The sequence below is a fragment of the Polypterus senegalus genome, chromosome 1, assembly GCF_016835505.1.
Source record: "Polypterus senegalus isolate Bchr_013 chromosome 1, ASM1683550v1, whole genome shotgun sequence".
NCBI classification, from domain to species: domain Eukaryota; kingdom Metazoa; phylum Chordata; class Cladistia; order Polypteriformes; family Polypteridae; genus Polypterus; species Polypterus senegalus.
The window spans coordinates 141,499,242-141,517,005 of record NC_053154.1 but is presented as its reverse complement, the minus strand read 5'-3'; positions in this window follow the sequence as shown (position 1 = coordinate 141,517,005).

The following is a 17,764-nucleotide window of genomic DNA, read 5'->3' as shown; positions in this document are numbered from 1 at the left end:
TATCGGGTTCCCGCAGGGCATCCTGGGAATTGGAGCTGGGTGCAGCCCTGTTGGGACTCCTGAGCCCATGTGGGCAGCCAATTCGTCACACCCGGAGCACTTCTATAAAGGGAGCCAACGACCACCACTCAGGGGCCAGAGTCGGGTGGAAGGAGGACGAAGCTTGGTGAAGAGTGGTGGAGTGAGAAGAAGAAGGTATTTATTGTGTGCTTGGGACTGTGTTGGGCTAGTGAGACACGGGGAAGACGTGTCTCACAGCTGAAGAAAAATAAAATTTATTTACTTATATACGTGCCTCCTGTGTCTACTTTGTGTTGGGTCAGGCGCTATATAGCGTCTTTCTTACACTGTATAATGAAGAACACATGTATATACAGTATCACTGAGGATTCTACAGAGCTACAGCTAGAGACACATTGCAGGCATAGCACTAGCTGATCATCAGATACAAAAAAATATGTGAATGGAAAACTGAAAGATATTAAATCAGCAAAAGGAACGATCTTGCAAAAAGCATACAAAGGCATCAGAATGCTTTCAACTGGCCATTATTGTCACCCATTACAGCCATCACCAGAACTCACTTTAAAAATGAGTTAAAATTAGGAAATAAAAATCTTGTATTTGCAGCTATAATCACATCTTAATTAATATTCATGCACTCCCATGGTTTTCATATACAACAGTGAGTTTTGTCAAATGTATGCTTATAAGATTTTTATGTAGAGGTAGTGTAAAAAATATATAATAATAATTTAACGAGTAGCCTCTTTTAAATCAAATTTTGATGGAATCAAACAAACACAGAGGTCAATGAGAACCGCTTCCCTGTTACCCTTACTCACTCCCCAATAAGATAGGTTTGATAACACTGTCAGGTAAATAAATAAATGAACAATTCTTAAAAAAACTAAAAAACATTAGACAGTTTATTTTGGATGAAATGTATACATCTTAGTAGAAAAAATAACTAGAATGGTAATACAGAAAGAAAGGCAAATCTATATACTGTAAGAAGAACATTTGAAGAGTCTCTGTGTAAAATAGGCTGAGACAGATTATGAGGAACAATAAATAGTTTCATCAAAGATTAGACAGGTTCATTGCAATTTTTTTACATGTCTCTGTCAAATACTGAATAATCAACATACAGTACAACAATCAGAGGCAAATATATCCAGTAATGATACTGATCAATGTCCTTCAAGACACTGATGCAACGGTTAAGGCCTTACACGCCCAACATCATATATTCAAACTCCATTGTTTGTGTGAGATGTTTTCCCCATCTCAGTAGGGTTTTTTTTTGGGGTGCAAGGCTCTGGCTTTCTTCATATATATCCAAAGATGTATGTCACAGATTAAAAGGTAATTCTTGTGTGCACATGTGTCCTACGATGGTTTGGAGTCCTATCAAGAGGTCTTTTCTGCCTTGAACCCAATGCTTTCAGGACAGGCTCCAGTCCTGATATGAATTCAGTAAATTAAAGAAAGTGTAGTTATGTAATATCCTGTAGCAAAGACAACTGTTTATTTTTAAAATAATCTGCATGAGATTCAAAGTAAAGTGAAGCTATTTCAACAAATCTTACCTAAAAAATATAATTTCTTCCTGCAGTACATCTAGAACAATGGAGCAACTGATTGTCAATCTCACGTACCAATGTGACAAAATCCTAGCACATGAACTTTTATCAGGAGGTCATTAGTAGTTCAAAGCAGGCAGGTCTCCACCTTCAATTTGGTGTCAGCTTTAACCCTACAGCGGGAACTTAATTTACCTTCATCTATTTCCTTAAAGTTTGAAACCTTACATTACATGTCAATTTAAAGTTAGAGTAGCTTTGTTTTTGATCTTTATTAAATAAACCATACCATGTTTGTTAAAATCAACAATATTAGCACTATATTAAGATTTTTTCATTATAAAGATTTGATTATTTTCATAAATTTGATACTTTCATTTACACCAAGTGGAATAATACATTTAAAACTGACTAACATATTAATGTTGATGTAGAAATATTTATTAATTTACCAACATAACATGCCATTTTCATGCCCATGAAGCCAAATGTCTCTTTTCCTGTTTAATTAGGCTCTCTAGGTGCAGAGATGAGGACATCCCTAATGAATGTGAGTATTTTTTTTTACTTTGTACACTTCACCTTTGATGGGCTGGCACCCTGTCCTTTCACAATCCTGAAATGGATTAAGGAGGTTCCAAAAATGGGTGTATCCACTAAAAACGATATTGACTAATGTATTTTTTCTTTATGAATATGTAATAAAGTATTTGTTGCACAATGATGAGTCTCTTCCCTGGTATCCCGGAAGTCAGTCTTGAGTATTTTTCAAAAATAAGACAACTTTGCTTTTGATTTTAGGTTCAGTTTAGTCTTCTTCAGGCACAGGTGCATTTGTTTGCTACAGTTGTTGTAAAAAGTGCAATTAGCAGGAAATAAGATTTGTGACAATAGAGCAGTTAGGCCAGGGAGGCTGCAATTCAAATTTATTTTAATGATCTAAACGTTGACACAACAAATTGCAGATTAATTATGAATTGGTATTACCTCCTGTGTGGAATGGTCATTCCATATGCTATATATCTGGTATGTAGTTTTCATGTGGAGATTTAACATTTACTAAAACATATAAAGAGAAGACATCAGACACACAAATTACAATAGACAAAAAAACTGACCAATTAGCATTGTGTTTACAAATATGGGTTGGAGATTATGTACTGTATACATTGCACTATGTTTATGGAGCAGGATGTATTAATTAATTCTCATGCTTGTTTCTTTAAATTGCATTGTTCCTTGCAATATTATTAAAAGCTCTTAAAAAGCACCCTCGTTTTGGGATACAATTGAACACAACACTAGCAACTGTTGCTCAGGCAATGATGTTCATTTATTTTTTTAATGAAAATTCAAAAATAAAACCTATATATAATGTTCTTTAAAATCTCCAAACACCTTGTGTACTAAATTGAATTAGATTTATTTCCAACTAGCCACCCCCCACGGCTCCGTCCACGTAGTAGTGAAACAGGACAGTGAAGAGGGCTCTGCCTGACTCCCCACTCCTGACATCACGCTTCCCCCTCCCCTCACCCCGTAGCCTCCGTCTCGGATTAGCACGAATATATCGCTCCTGCAAGCAAACTATTTTTTTTAGCGCAATGAGAGAAGTCGCAAAATCAACCAGAATGTTCAAGCAAATTCTAGAAAAAAAAACCCGATCTAAATCCGTAGACAGACAGACAGACAGATGTTGGATTTTACAGATACAGAGATGAACGCTCTTCCAATTGACAGTCTCAGTACACTTTATGTATTTAAAAATGCAGTGTAACACTCTCAAACCTGCTTAATCTACTACAGAGTGGTGAGCATTTGTAATCTGGTGAAGATACAGTAGGATATTAAATAACATATTAATGTCATGCAGTTAAACACCAAATATTTACAAATGTGTGGGAGGTATAGTGGTTTCTGCTAATGTGTCATGAATTCTGAGTTAAAATCTAAACCAAGCTCATTGTCTGAGTAAGATTCATCTGTGGGTTTTTTTGAGTTTTCTTACTGGGTAATGTGGTTTTGCTAGCATCTCCCAAAGATATGCATGTTAGGGTATTGGAGACCCGAAGTAATCCCAGTATAAGTCAGTGTGTAACTGTCTCCAATAATCGACTAGTCACGTATCCAGGTCTGCCTGCCTTCCACCCATTGTCGCTAGGATAGGCTCTGCCCCTGAATCTGTGAATTTGGTCAAGCAGGCTTAATATTTTTTTGTTATACTATATGTATGTGCTTGCATAAAGCCTAAAATAAAATATATGGAGAGAAACTGTAAAAATGTAACTTTACATTTACATGTCAATCTATAGCATCACCCTTTATGTGATGACATTTATCCAGCCTTCCATCTTAATGGCACCAGCTGCTGGCATTAAGTATATGCTACTACTGCTTTTGGCTGCTCCCATTTAGGGGATTCATCGATCCCTGTCTTTTACATCATTTTCTGCCAAACCAGCTATCAAGTATATGATTCACTAATTTAAACTTTTCTGCTTTATTAGTAGCTTTGAATATCTGTAAGACTTTAAGAGGTTTAAATCCCTTAGTCTGTCAGTGTAGAACAGGACTTTTAGCACTGGAATGCATTTGGTTTCTGTTCTCAATGCATTTTTAGGCTACTAAGTCATTATTTAACATGGTGACCTGGGACATTATTTATAAAGCTTGCACATGCACTAAAAGAGGCTGAAAATGTACGTACACAACTTGCCACACAAACGTCAGGATTTAAAAGAGAAAACTTGACAGAGGAACTCTGACACATACAAACGCACCATTTTGCAAAGAATGGGAAATGAATACACCCTTGCTAACCAATAAAGATCTTTAGCATTGTCATTGCATATGTATGAGATTGATTATCATGCTCCATATATGGATGGTTCACGGCAGCATTCGAGGCCCATTCATGTACGCACATTTACAAGATGATTATAATTTATAAAGTGTAAGTTGCACAGAAGTGCATGCATGGTTTTAAAAATCAGATTTTTTTTTTTTTTTGCCTTTTGCATATTCCTTTTTTTTTTTTTTACCATTTCATGCTTGAATTCATGCAAAGTTTATACATCAAGTCCCAGAACTGTACATGGTACTCTCACTACTGCATCATAGAGCTTTGCACTACATCCTTTGATTTAAACTCAGCAGTATTCATACTTTATATTGCCTCTAAAAAGTATTTACTCCCTTGGAGATTTTCACATTTTATTGTTATACAAAATAAATCACAATGGATTTAATTAGGTGTTTTAACATTGATCAACAAACAATGACTCTTTAAAGTCAAAGTGAAAAACAGATCTCTGCATAACGGCCTAAATTAATTACAAATATAAAAAACAAAGTTATTTATGACAAGTGTTCATCCCCTCCAAGTCAGTATTTAGTAAAAGCATTTTTATCAGCCATGACAGTTGTGAGTCTGTGTGTTCAGGTCTTTATTGGCTTTGTACATCCAGACATTGCAGTTTTTCCCCATTCTTCTTTGCAAAACTTCTGGAGCTCTGCCAAGTTGCATTTAGAGTGAACAGCCTTTTTTTAAGTCCACCCACAATTCTCATTTGGCTTAAGATCTGGACATTGATTCAGCCACTCCACTGCATTAACATGGCTGTTTTTAAACAATTTCTGTGTAGCTTTGGCTTTATGCTTTGGGATGTTGTCTTACTGGAAAACAAATCTTCTCCCAGGGTTCATGTTTCTTGCAGATTATATTGTATTTTCTGTTAGGATAGCTCCATATTTTGCTGCACGCAACCCTTCCAGACTCTGCTACAGAGATACATAATCACAGCATGATGCTGCCATCACCATGCTTCACAGTGTTTTTCATAATGTGCAATGTTAGGCTTATGCCAAACATGGCATTAAGTCTGTGACAAAAAAGGTTAATCTTGGTCACATTAGACCATAGAACCTTCTTCTGGCTGATTTCAAAGTCTCCCATGTGATTTCTGGCAAACTCTAGTCGAGATTTTATGTGTGTTTATTCTCTTTGCCACTCTCAAACAAAGCTGCAACTGGCAAAGCACCTCGGCAATGGTTGTTGTATGTACAGTTTCTCCAATCTGATACACTGTAGCTTGTAACTCCTTTAGAGTTATCATAGGTCTCTTGGTGGCCTCTTTCATTTGTCTTCACAAACTTCATATCACTTATTTTCATGAATGGCCTTCTTTGTTCAAATCTATAGCTGACATACTCTTTCCATTTTTTAATGATTGGTAGACGGGACTCCAAGGGCTACTCAGTGACTTTGATATTTTTTGTGCCCATCCCCTGACTTGTGTTTTTTAATCATTTTTTCACAGAGTTGCTTGGAGTGTTCCTTTGTCTTCATTTTGTAGGTTAGGCCTCAATATTGACTGACCACAAGTTAACCCTCCATCTAAGGTGCATTTACACTGTAGTCAATTGAAACCCCTTTAACTACAGACAGATGATCTTCATTGAACTAATAGTATTCTAAAATCTTTTGGCTGCACCAGTGATGATTTTGGTGTGTCATACATATGCAACCTAGTGTTTTGTGTTTTATATTTGTAATTAATGCATATCACTTTGCAGAGATCAGTTTTCCCTTTGACATTTAAGAGGTTTTTGTTTACCAAAAGAGTGCCAAAAAAGCTAAATCAAGTACACTGTGATTCAATGATGAATTGTATTTAAATATGAAAAAGTCCAAGTGCCAAAATAGCCAAATCAAGTACACTGTGATTCAATGTTGTATAACATTTAAATATAAAAACTTCAAAGAGCCAAAAAAAAAAATCCAAATTAAGTACATTGTGATTCAATGATGTATAATATTTAAATATGAAAACTTCCAAAGGGGTAAATACTTTTTACAGGCACTGTAACTTAACATTTTATTTGAGTATTTTCTTCTGCACATTGCCTAGACAATGAGAATGCTGTATTAATGTAAATCCCCTATTCTTTTCAGAGGTAGTATCCTGTGAATAAATAAATATACAAATACTTATCCTGTGGATAAATAAGTATACAGCTTACATGGTTGTTTTGAAGAGGACCGTGTTTTTCCTAAAACTCCAGCATCTCTTAAATGCTAAGACAACTTAGGGTCACAGAAACCCAAAGAGGATACTGCTTATACAAAACCCATATTTCAGCAATACTTTTGACATCAGAGCCAGTTAAATGATAACTACGGGTTATTTCTCTAAAGAAATTCATTGAAGGATTTTAATTGTAAAAGTGCTCTTTATAAGCACATAGAGGCCATTGCTTCCCAGCACAGTCTGTTGGAGGGTATTTTCATCTTGTTTGAAACATATGTCGGTAACTGTATCCTTTATTTCTTTTGGCATAGTGTGTTCATATTTAGCCATCACTATAAACCTTGACAGAATACGATCATTGTTGTACAAAACTGGGTGTACAATACTCCTTATGTTACCTGCAGTATATGCCATTCAAATAACATACTTTACAACAAATTATTTTGAAATAAATGACAGCAAAATTTGAAATAATTGCTGATGAAGACAGATATTGTCAGAAAAAAATATAAACCAAGAAAATAATCTGCAGTGAGGAAAAGTCTTGTCATTTAAGGAAGGCGCCTTGATCTGCTGTTCCGAAATGTAGTGCAGTTGTTAAAAAAACTGCACTGTTATTTGTTTAAAAAGTCTGTTTTAAATGGAACAGTGAAGCAATGCAGAGATAGAAGGTATTTGGAGAAGACACAGAACATTTCTAGCCAGTGTTCTTCAGTGGTTGTTCTGTTATACTTGTGACATGTTATCTACACTTGTCCAAAAAACTCAACATCTGTTAACACTTTAAGAAGTCAGAACAACACAGAAAAGGAAGCACAGCTATCTTTCATTGCTTTAGATTAATTATTTAAGAAGAATGGTAAGCTAGATAAATATAATTTATGTAAAAGTTCACACAGAATACTGTTGACCAGCAAAGCATTTTTGCAGCACATATGCTGTATTCACCAGTGCCCTTGTTTACTGAATATTTTCTTGGAAATTTGCTGTGTAGTCAGGTTAGACTAATCTTTTCTTCCCAGCGCCCCATGATGCTTTGTAAAGCCAGTGAGACCTTGCAGAGCTGTAACAGGTAATGTTTGATGGGGTAGTCCCTGATTATATTAATAATCTAATTTTACTAGTAATAAAATAAAATTAGAGAAAAATATTTAAACACAAAACAAACATGCGGAAGGATACTTGTGTCCTAAATATAATGTCTTATTATATGGACTTGTATATGACTTGTATGTATAAGCTTATGTCTTTTATAATATTACCCAGAGTGTTGTATATTTAATAAAAACAGGAAGTACTGAAGAATCCAGGTGCTTCAGTGTTGTGCTTTTTTGGTAGCAGCAGTAGTGAAAAAACAACTGTACTTTTTGGTTCAAGAGAGGTGAGTACCTGCTATCTAATCTGTGGGAACAAAGCCTTAGTAAATTCATGTTTCGTGTCTGCAAGAAATTTTATTGTTCTGATATTTAACTCCATTATTTTTATTTCTCTGGGGGTACAGTGGTGTAGTGGTTAACACTGCTTCTCACAGCTCATGTTACAAGTTTGGCAATAATAATTGGTCCAGCAGATGTTTCCCTAGCCACGAGGACACATAGGAAAGTAAGAACATAAGAAATTTGACAAATGAGAGGAGACCTTTCAGTCCTCGAAGCCTATTTGTTTAGCTCATAGTTAAGCCATCCCAATATCTCATCCAGATTCTTCTTAAAGGTTTTCAAGGTTTCTGGTTCAGATCAGATCAGAATCACTTTATTGCTAGCATGTGAAACATTCCAGAATTGACTTTTGTTAGGTGCAAAACATGGAATACAACACATAACCAACTCAAGACAAATCAATTTCAACCCACTTTTAACTTGACACTGTGCAAACCACTATACAAATACAACAATTTCTTGAACAAAACATTTACAAACTTCAATAGTTAACTGAAAAAGATAAAAAAAAAAACTATACAAAATAATATAGATATCAATTTGAGCAAGTATGAAGTATTTACAAATAGACAATCAGCAAAGTTATTAGTTATATGTTGCAAAAACAGTTAGGAGTAAACCTATGTATGTTTATTTAGGATCTGAATAATTTGAGGAAAGAAGCTGTGGAGATGGCGTGTACTGTAGTTCGGTTCGTAATAGACCTGTACCTCCTCTGTGATGGCAACTTAATGAGCAGATGGGTGCTGGGGTGGGTAGAGTCAGCTACAATCTTTCCTGTTCTTTTTTTTGTTCTGGCGATGAACAGATCTTTTAATGCTGGGAAACAACAGCCAATGAATTTCTCAGCTGAACAAATCACCTGCTGCAATCAAGTCTTAGAAAGAGAGGAGGCAGAAGGAAACTAAATGGTGATGATGAGTGAACATTTAACAATATACTGTATGCCTTGATATGCCAAGCTTCTTAAGCTGGTGAAGGAAGAACAGTCTTTGCCTGGCTTTCTTGATGGTGGAGGTGATGTGCTTGTCCCATTAGTGAAAGTAGTCCCCAGGAATTTAAAGGACTGAACCACAGACAGAGTCTGGCAATCAGTTTGCAAAGGTGGACACTTGTTGGCAGAAATCAATCCTCATTTCCATTGTCTTAATTGCATTGATCTCCAAGTTGTTACAAAAACAGTTTTCTGCAAGAAGGCCCACCTCTCTTTGATAGGAAAACACATCATTATTGAAATGAGACCGACTATAGTTGTGTCATCTGTACATGTCTTAGTAGCTTGTTCTAGAGTTCCACAGATCTTTGCATAAGTTTATTCAACCAAAAACGAGTTCAGTTTCTTCTTCCCCACTGACTTCAATGTATTTGGCAAAGTTCCCAAAGACTTCACCAGTCAAAGCAAAGCAAATCCGGTGGGGTTCAGTCATTACTAATGCAAAGTAATCACAGCCACTGGAATATGAGTTTGATTCTGAGTTGACAGATTTGGGGTTTGTCCCAAAGTTTCAGGCAAATAAACAGCACTGTATATCTCTCTCTAGCAATATATCTTAAATCAAGTATATTTTCAAGAAGCACTGCTGGAGTTTTCATGTTTACAAGGGTATTTTTGCGCTCCTTCCAAGTCACACAACATAGTGTTGTATTGATGGCTCTAAACATGGCAGACGTTAGTGATTAAATATCCACGTGTGGGAGTTTGAACTAGTGACTTCTTTAGGTTTGGTTCTAACCTTTGTGGAGGACGGCTGGGACTCATTCCCAGACACCTGGAGGATGGAAGGACTGAGAGAGGAGCAGTACCTCCCCTGGAACACGAGAAGGCAGTCGCCCTGGTGGGTGTTGGGGTCATGGGAAGAGAGCTTGGAAGCTCAATCCTGTGGGGCCCTGTAGCCACCACCAGGGGGCACATGTAAATTTGCTAAGCCCTGGACTGCAGCACTTCCACCACACCAGGAAGTGCTGTAGAAAAGTAATCAGGGAGTACCTGGAGCACATCCGGGTGTATTATGAAAGGGGCCGCCTCACTCCATTCAGGGGGCTGGAGTCGGGAGGCAGAGGACGGAGCTTGCAAGGAGTGGAGTGGAGGTGGCAGAAGAAGCGGAAGAGAAGGAGAAAGTAAAGGAAAAGGAAAGTAAAAAAGAACTGAGTTCTTGTGGCTGCTTGATGCACTGTGTTGTGTGTAGAAGAAAAGAAAAATTAAAGCGTGTGATTTTGGACATTGTGTGCCCTGGTGTCTGTCTGTAGTGATCTTCCACGCCTTCTATCTCCTTCTGCAAAGACAGGCTTAGGGCTCTACTTAAACTTATAACAGAGATAGTTGGGTTATTTGAATTTAAAAGTTTAAAAATGTAACTGGTTAACTAGTTTATTAAAAATTGTTAGTGGATACAATAGCATAAAATAAAGAATGCTAAATTATGTTATTTGGCAATCAAATTAAACACTAATGAATAGATAAATTGTGCTTTTGATAGCATGCACTGTGAAATTTGCTACACTGCATAACACAGTCTGATTTAGTAATGATCTTCATTGATAAGCAAATACACAAGTGTTAAATACATTCTTACAGCCTTTCTAATGAACACTTAAAATGTGTTTTGAAATGAAATTTTGCTGTGCATATAGTGTTTAATGTAAGGCTTTACATTCTGTAAAATAAAGACTGAAGGATTTAGCAAGTGGCTTGTGCTCAGTCAATACCATTTAAACAAAAATATAGTTTAAAAAACTGAATAAGTGATTTATAATTGTGTTTATTGTAAGAAAGAAGACAAATCAGTATAATGGACTAATTTGTTTAGCACTTAAAAAATTGGAACACAAGCTAGTGATAATATAAGTAGTGTCATTCAAATTTTTACATATAAACTCCCTTAAAAAATCTACTAAGTGGATACTGTAAAATTTACATTTATCTGATGAATGCCCCCCTCAGTGCCCAAGAATAAAGAAGACCAGAGAAGTGGTGTTTCAAATCGTGCTGCATATGAAAGGCTAAGGGCAGAAAGTGTGCCTTTGAAAATGAGTACACGTTTGGGAGCCTCCCAAAGTATTAATGGCAATGGCAATTAATGTTTAGCGGGTGATTTTGAATACAAGGCAAAAAGAGTGGGAACAATGGGAGGTTTTTGAAGCCAAAGCCCTGAAGAAAGGAAGCTGTTAAATGAACACACTGCTTCTGTCTCAACCTTGCTTAACCTTTCGCTCATGACCTGCAGCCGAGTTTGTTTTGTATTTACCTCTCTCGTTCAAGAACAAGAATTACCACTAAGTTTGCACATCATTATAGTACATGCTTAGGAGGTTTTATTAATAAAACATAAGCAGCTATTGAGCATAATGTATATTGTCCATGAAGGAATGCTCATTTGCAAACAATAAAGGGAATCATAAACTAAATTTGTAGTCACGCATTCATTTTAGGAATCTGTTTCTTACTTTAAAGATTCGTGGAGATGAAAAGGCTATCCTGGGATTGTTGGGTGTGAAGCCAGAACTGACACTGGATGGGCTCCTATTCCACCACTGGTCATGCACAGGAACATGTAGCATTTCTGGTTAGTCTGGGGAAAGCCTTCATAAACTCAAAGAAAATGTGCAATCTCTAGAAACCTAATCTTATTAGTGGCTTGGACACTGTGTGGATTTTGCATGTTCTCCCTTTGATAACATTGGTTTTAACTCACATTATGTTTTAAAAATGAGCAGGTTAGGCTAATGGGCCTCTCGGTTTTGGAATTATAAGATGAATGTGTCTTTAATGTAATGGGGACCACATGCAGGGTGTAATCCAGCCTTGCCAGGGCACAGCCAGTTCAGTATGCTCATGGATGAATTGAGCTGACGTTTTTGATGAGTGAAATTAGTGAAAAATTATTAAACATTTGAAAAAAAAAATTTTGCATATGTTACAGTATAAATAATAAGTAATAATGTGCAATATTTTTAAGTTTTATTAATAAAAAGTTTATTCAAAGAAAAAAGCTATGATGTCGTTGATGAATAAGAAAATCCACTGATTTATTTATATGTTGGGTTCATTTCGTCATTCTCAATATGACCTTCAGTCTTCTGTGTTCAGTCTATTGCCTGATAATTGATTTTTGAAACTCTCTGAATATCTATAGCTGGAAAGTGTTCATCTGAAGTGTGCAGCAGTCTGCTGAAATATTAAATGCTGTGACTACCTAAGATAAAACTGTGGAGGAGTGTCGCTCATTGTCCCCAGGCCTTGTGAGTCATGCAGGTAATTATTATAGAAGGACAGTTAATTATCAGGCTAGCTCATTTTCAGAAGAAGCCCCTGTGAATTAGGGAAAAAAGAAGTAAACATAACCTCCCTTTGTGTGGATTGCTTGATGAGCAATATGTATTCATAAATGAAAATGCTCTTTGATATAGAAACCAGAGCATTTCTTTTCTTTTGAATTTTCAAAGAGCTGAGAAAAATGATATGAAATTAAAGCTGCAATTCATTCAGGTGTTTTACTGTAAAATCATTACCAAAGATTTACTGCATTACTGTACAATTACTGTATTAATAATAAAAGTATAAAAAAAGAAAAAGACTTTGAGGCTAATAACTAAGAAGTAAAATATGTTACATACAGCAACACACTTCCACATTTTATTCACATTATTCAGAACAAAGTGTATCAAAGTTCTTAGACGAATTCAGAACTGTGGTTGAAAACCCTTTGCTGGCAATGACAGCCTGAAGTCTTGAACTCATGGACATCACCAGATGCTGGGTTTCCTCCTTTTTAATGCTCTGCCAGGCCTTTACTGCAGCGTCTTTCAGTTGCTGTTTGTTTGTGGGCCTTTCTTTCCGAAGTTTAGTCTTCAACAAGTGAAATGCATGTTCAATTGGGTTAAGATCAGGTGACTGACTTGGCCATTCAAGAATTTTCCACTTCTTTGCTTTAATAAACTCCTGGGTTGCTTTGGCTGTATGTTTTGGGTCATTGTCCATCTGTATCATGAAACGCTGCCCAATCAATTTGACTGCATTTAGCTGGATTTGATCAGACAGTATGTCTCTGAACACCTCAGAATTCATTCGGCTGCTTCTGTCCTGTGTCACATCAATAAACACTAGTGTGCCAGTGCCACTGGCAGCCATGAACACCCAATCCATCACACTGCCTCCACTGTGTTTTACAGATGATGTGGTATGCTTTGGATAATGAGCTGTTCCATGCCTTCTCCATACTTTTTGCTTACCATCATTCTGGTAGAGGTTGATCTTGGTTTCATCTGTCCAAAGAATGTTTTTCCAGAGCTGTGCTAGCTTTTTTAGATGTTCTTTAGCAAAGTCCAATCTAGCATTTCTATTCTTGAGGCTTATGAGTGGCTTGCACCTTGCAGTGCACCCTCTGTATTTACTTTCATGCAGTCATCTCTTTACGGTAGACTTAGATATCGATACGCCTACAACGTGGAGAGTGTTGTTCACTTGGTTGGCTGTTGTGAAGGGGTTTCTCTTCACCATGGAAATGATTCTGCGATCATCTACCACTGTTGTCTTCAGTGAATGTCCAGGTCTTTTTGCGTTGCTGAGTTCACCAGTGCTTGCTTTCTTTCTCAGGATGTACCAAACTGTAGATTTTGCCACTCGTAATATTGTAGCAGTTTCTCGGATGGGTTTTTTCTGTTTTCGCAGCTTAAGGATGGCTTCTTTCACCTGCATGGAGAGCTCCTTTGACCGCATGTTGTCTGTTCACAGCAAAATCTTCCACATGCAAGCACCTCACCTCAAATCAACTCCAGGCCTTTTATCTGCTTAATTGATAATGACATAACGACGGACTTGCCCACACCTGCCCATGAAATAGCCTTTGAGTCAATTGTCCAATTACTTTTGAGCCCCTGAAATGAAGGGATTGTGTTAAAAATGCTTTAGTTGCCTCATATTTTTATGCAATCGTTTTGTTCAACCCACTGAATTAAAGCTGAAAGTCTGCACTTCAACTGCATCTGAGTTGTTTCATTTAAAATTCATTGTCGTAATGTACAGAGCCAAAATTAGAAAAAAGTTGTATATCACATTTTTATATGAACCACGTTACATTATTTACATTTTATATATTGTGAATAGATTTATAGTAAATAGTTTGTATATGAATTCCTTAATTTTCAAAATTACAAACTTATTTTTTTATTATGCACAGTATTGCTATGTCAGTCATAGAAATAAGAACAATTTTTGACTCAAATTTACCTCATTAATATCTGGTTTTATTTCAATGTAAAAGAAATAAAATGCATTTGACGGGTTTTGGGACAAGTTCTACCTCTATATTCAATGCATGTAGTACACTGATTAGTAGACTATAATAAGAATGGTACATTTCATTCAAATGCCATTATAATTGTTTGTGAAAAAGCAGAAATTAATTTGAAAAGTAATGTCACTCAAATGTGACATCTTTTTAAAACTGCCTTTTTTGTGAGCTTTACTCTCTCACTGGAAAATAAATTAGTTTAAAAAGTTTTTCAAACAAACAAAAAAGTATTCACTTGAATTATTAATGCTAAAGTTTCAGCATTAACTTCCACCATCGTCATTTACATGGAAAGCTAGCATTCATCTGCCAGTTGGAAATTTCCTAATCAGATCAGTTAGAATTTGAAAAGGATAAAGGTCACTGCTTTTGTCACTTAAAGTAGCTGAATGTCTGCATAATAAAGGTTCAAGCAAGTTGGATGGGGTTATTTTTGCTTTGCTGGGTTGTTTGTGCCAGTGAGATGCCTCTGAAGTTCATGTGTGTATGCAGAAGAGGCTCCAGGCTAAAAAGGATAAGTTGACCCACAAGGGCAATGGTGCAGCAGGGCAGTCATTTGAAGTCAGCTTTTATCTAGAAGGCATTTGTAGATGTTGGAATCTACACTCTTAAAAATAATGGTTCTTTAATGGCATTTTATTGGGTTGTGTGGTTCCTCGTTGAGCCATCACTTGACAAAGAACCATTTCATTCTGGTAAGGGGTCTTTGCATATGAAATGGGTCCTTTGGGGTTTGAAAAGATCTCTAATATGTGTACAAAACAGAAATATTTAATGTTTAGAAGACTACCGAGATGGATACAACAGATGAAGAAAATCTGAAGCCTGAAAATCATACACCCATTTAAAAATATAGTATCACCTATTGATCATTGTTTATGGACCCTGTTAAGGATCTAAAGGTTTTTTTCTGGAACCTTCATGTGGATGGGTGTTTTGTGAACTAAAAATGGTTCCCTAAGGGCATTGCTCTGAAGAGCTACACCTTTATTTTTAAGAGTATAGGCAAGAACTTCTTACCCAAAGAGATCCTGCCTCAGTGGCAACATTTTTGTCCTGCAAGCAGAAATGCCTTCCTTAAGGTAAAATAACTTGTATGATCTCTGATTTATCATATAAAAAGCAACCACGTCTCATTTATGAACAAAGCTAAATGTGCATCAGCAAAGAGGTACAGTCTCGCCCTTTGATGGCTTGGATAAATTCTAGTATATTCCTTCTTGACCTATCAGCAATATGTATCCATCTTTCCTTTCAATTCTGAACATTCCCAATCCAAGTCTAGTGTCATGGGGGCTTGAACTATCCCAGCAGCATCAGGGTTATCCCTGGATGGAGTATCTATCTACTGCAGGGCATACTTATAATAAGCAGCATACTCACAAACATAGGGCCAGATTAATATAGCCAATTAACCTGATGTGCATGCCTTTAAGGTGTGGAAAGACAAGACAGATTAAACTCACACATGTCAAAAAAAAAAGTAGAGACTTAGACTTAGAGTTCTGTTGCTAAAACTGAAATGCAGAATTTTTGAGGTCTGGGAAATGCATCAGTAACCATTGTGCTCCTCTTCTGAAACTAAATTTGACAAATCAACAAGCAGTCTTGCTCAGATGTTATTGTATAACATTCGACAATTTGATTTGTTCCTTAAAAAGATAAACATTCATAAAAAAGTTGCTCTACTTAAATACACTAAATCAGGGGTGGCCAATGATGGTCCTGGAGAGCTACAGTGGCTGTAGGTTTTCATTTCAACCCAGTTGCTTAATTAGAAACCAATCTTTTCCAATCTCAGACCTTATTTAATTTTATGGCTTGTTAGTCTGCAATTTAAGGCTCTTATATCATAGATTTTTTCCTTTCCAAGGATATCATCAAAATTATCTGAAGCCTAAAACAGATCATTTCCAGTCTGTCACATTTTCTGTTAATTGTTTTATTAAATGCAACAGTGCATGATGAATACACAAGCTAGATGGTGAACTGATGACTGATTTGTCATTTACATCTTATTGCTAATAAGGGGCCATTAAAACAGTGAATGCAGCTGTTTAAGATTGAAATAAGCAATTAAGTATGGGGAACCTTAACAAGTGATAGCACTAAAATGAAGCATCAAAATGTCGCTTCAGCAGTAAGTGCTTCATCAGCAGTAATTGACTTCTCACTAAGAAACTGGATTAGAACAAAAACAAGCAGCCACTACAGCCCTCCAGGGACCTCATGCATAACTCCGTGCGTAAAATTTGCACTATAACATGACGTAAGCACAAAAGCTGAAATGTACTTGCGCACAGAAAAATCCAGATGCAGGAATCTGTGCGTACGTAAACTTCCACGTTCTTCCGCTACATGGATCCCAATCAGCGTGGAAAGTAATGCTCATGCACACGCCTGCTGCCCCGCCCCAACTCCTCCCAGAATTACACCTCTTTGAATATTCAAATCAATATAAATAGCCCTTAAGCTTAGCGTTCTGTGAAAAGACAATGGGAAAAGCATGGGGGAAAATATAAGAATTTCAGTGAATACCAAGTGTAAGCAAGGAAAAACTTACTATTTGTTGGTTTAAACAGTGGTATAATCAACAAAAGGAAGTTGATTGAGTGATAGAGTGTCAGAGAAACAAGTTCACAAAGTCGCACAGTGCCTGAAATAAAAAAAGAAGTTGTCACATATCCAAGTCACCGTGAAAAGGCGAGTCGTAGACCACCGTCTGAGTGTCATATGAAAGCTTATTAGGGTACAAAGAAAAAAAAATAGGCACACAGTGTGGAAAAAAGCAGGTAATGTCAACTTTAATCTCGAAATTTCCACTTTAATCACATAGTCTATTTTGTCATTAAAGTAGAACATTCATAAACGTCATCTTAAAATCGATTAATGTACTAGTTTCTCAAATCCCATCATAACTAAAGTAACACGTTAAATGTTTTGTTTTGTATTTAATCTTCTTTGTGCTCTATGTGTGAATCACTATGTGGTTCTTAAACCGGCTTTCTCTTCCTCCGAAAGGACACAGAATGCATTACATTTGTGATATTACATTTCTCTGAATAATTTAAATACTGAGATGTATACGTGATATCTTTTTTATGATGATAGGAATGAAAGCATGTTAGTAAACATGGGCACACGGTGGCGCAGCGATTGTGTGTGACCTTCGATGAAATTATTGCAGCAGTACTGTCTGTTTCAAATGTACTAACCTCTAATTCCTGTCCTTACTTTTCTTTCCCCAAATACCCAATCGCCACACAATCAGATCTGTAATAGACGTTAAGCCATCTGTAAGCTTACAATGACGATCCTTCAAAACTTTTAAGGAACAGTGAAATATCTTCGTAGTACGTGTTTAATTATTCTATCCATCTGTCTTTCCAGTGTTGTGCCAGCCCACCAAGCATACAGCA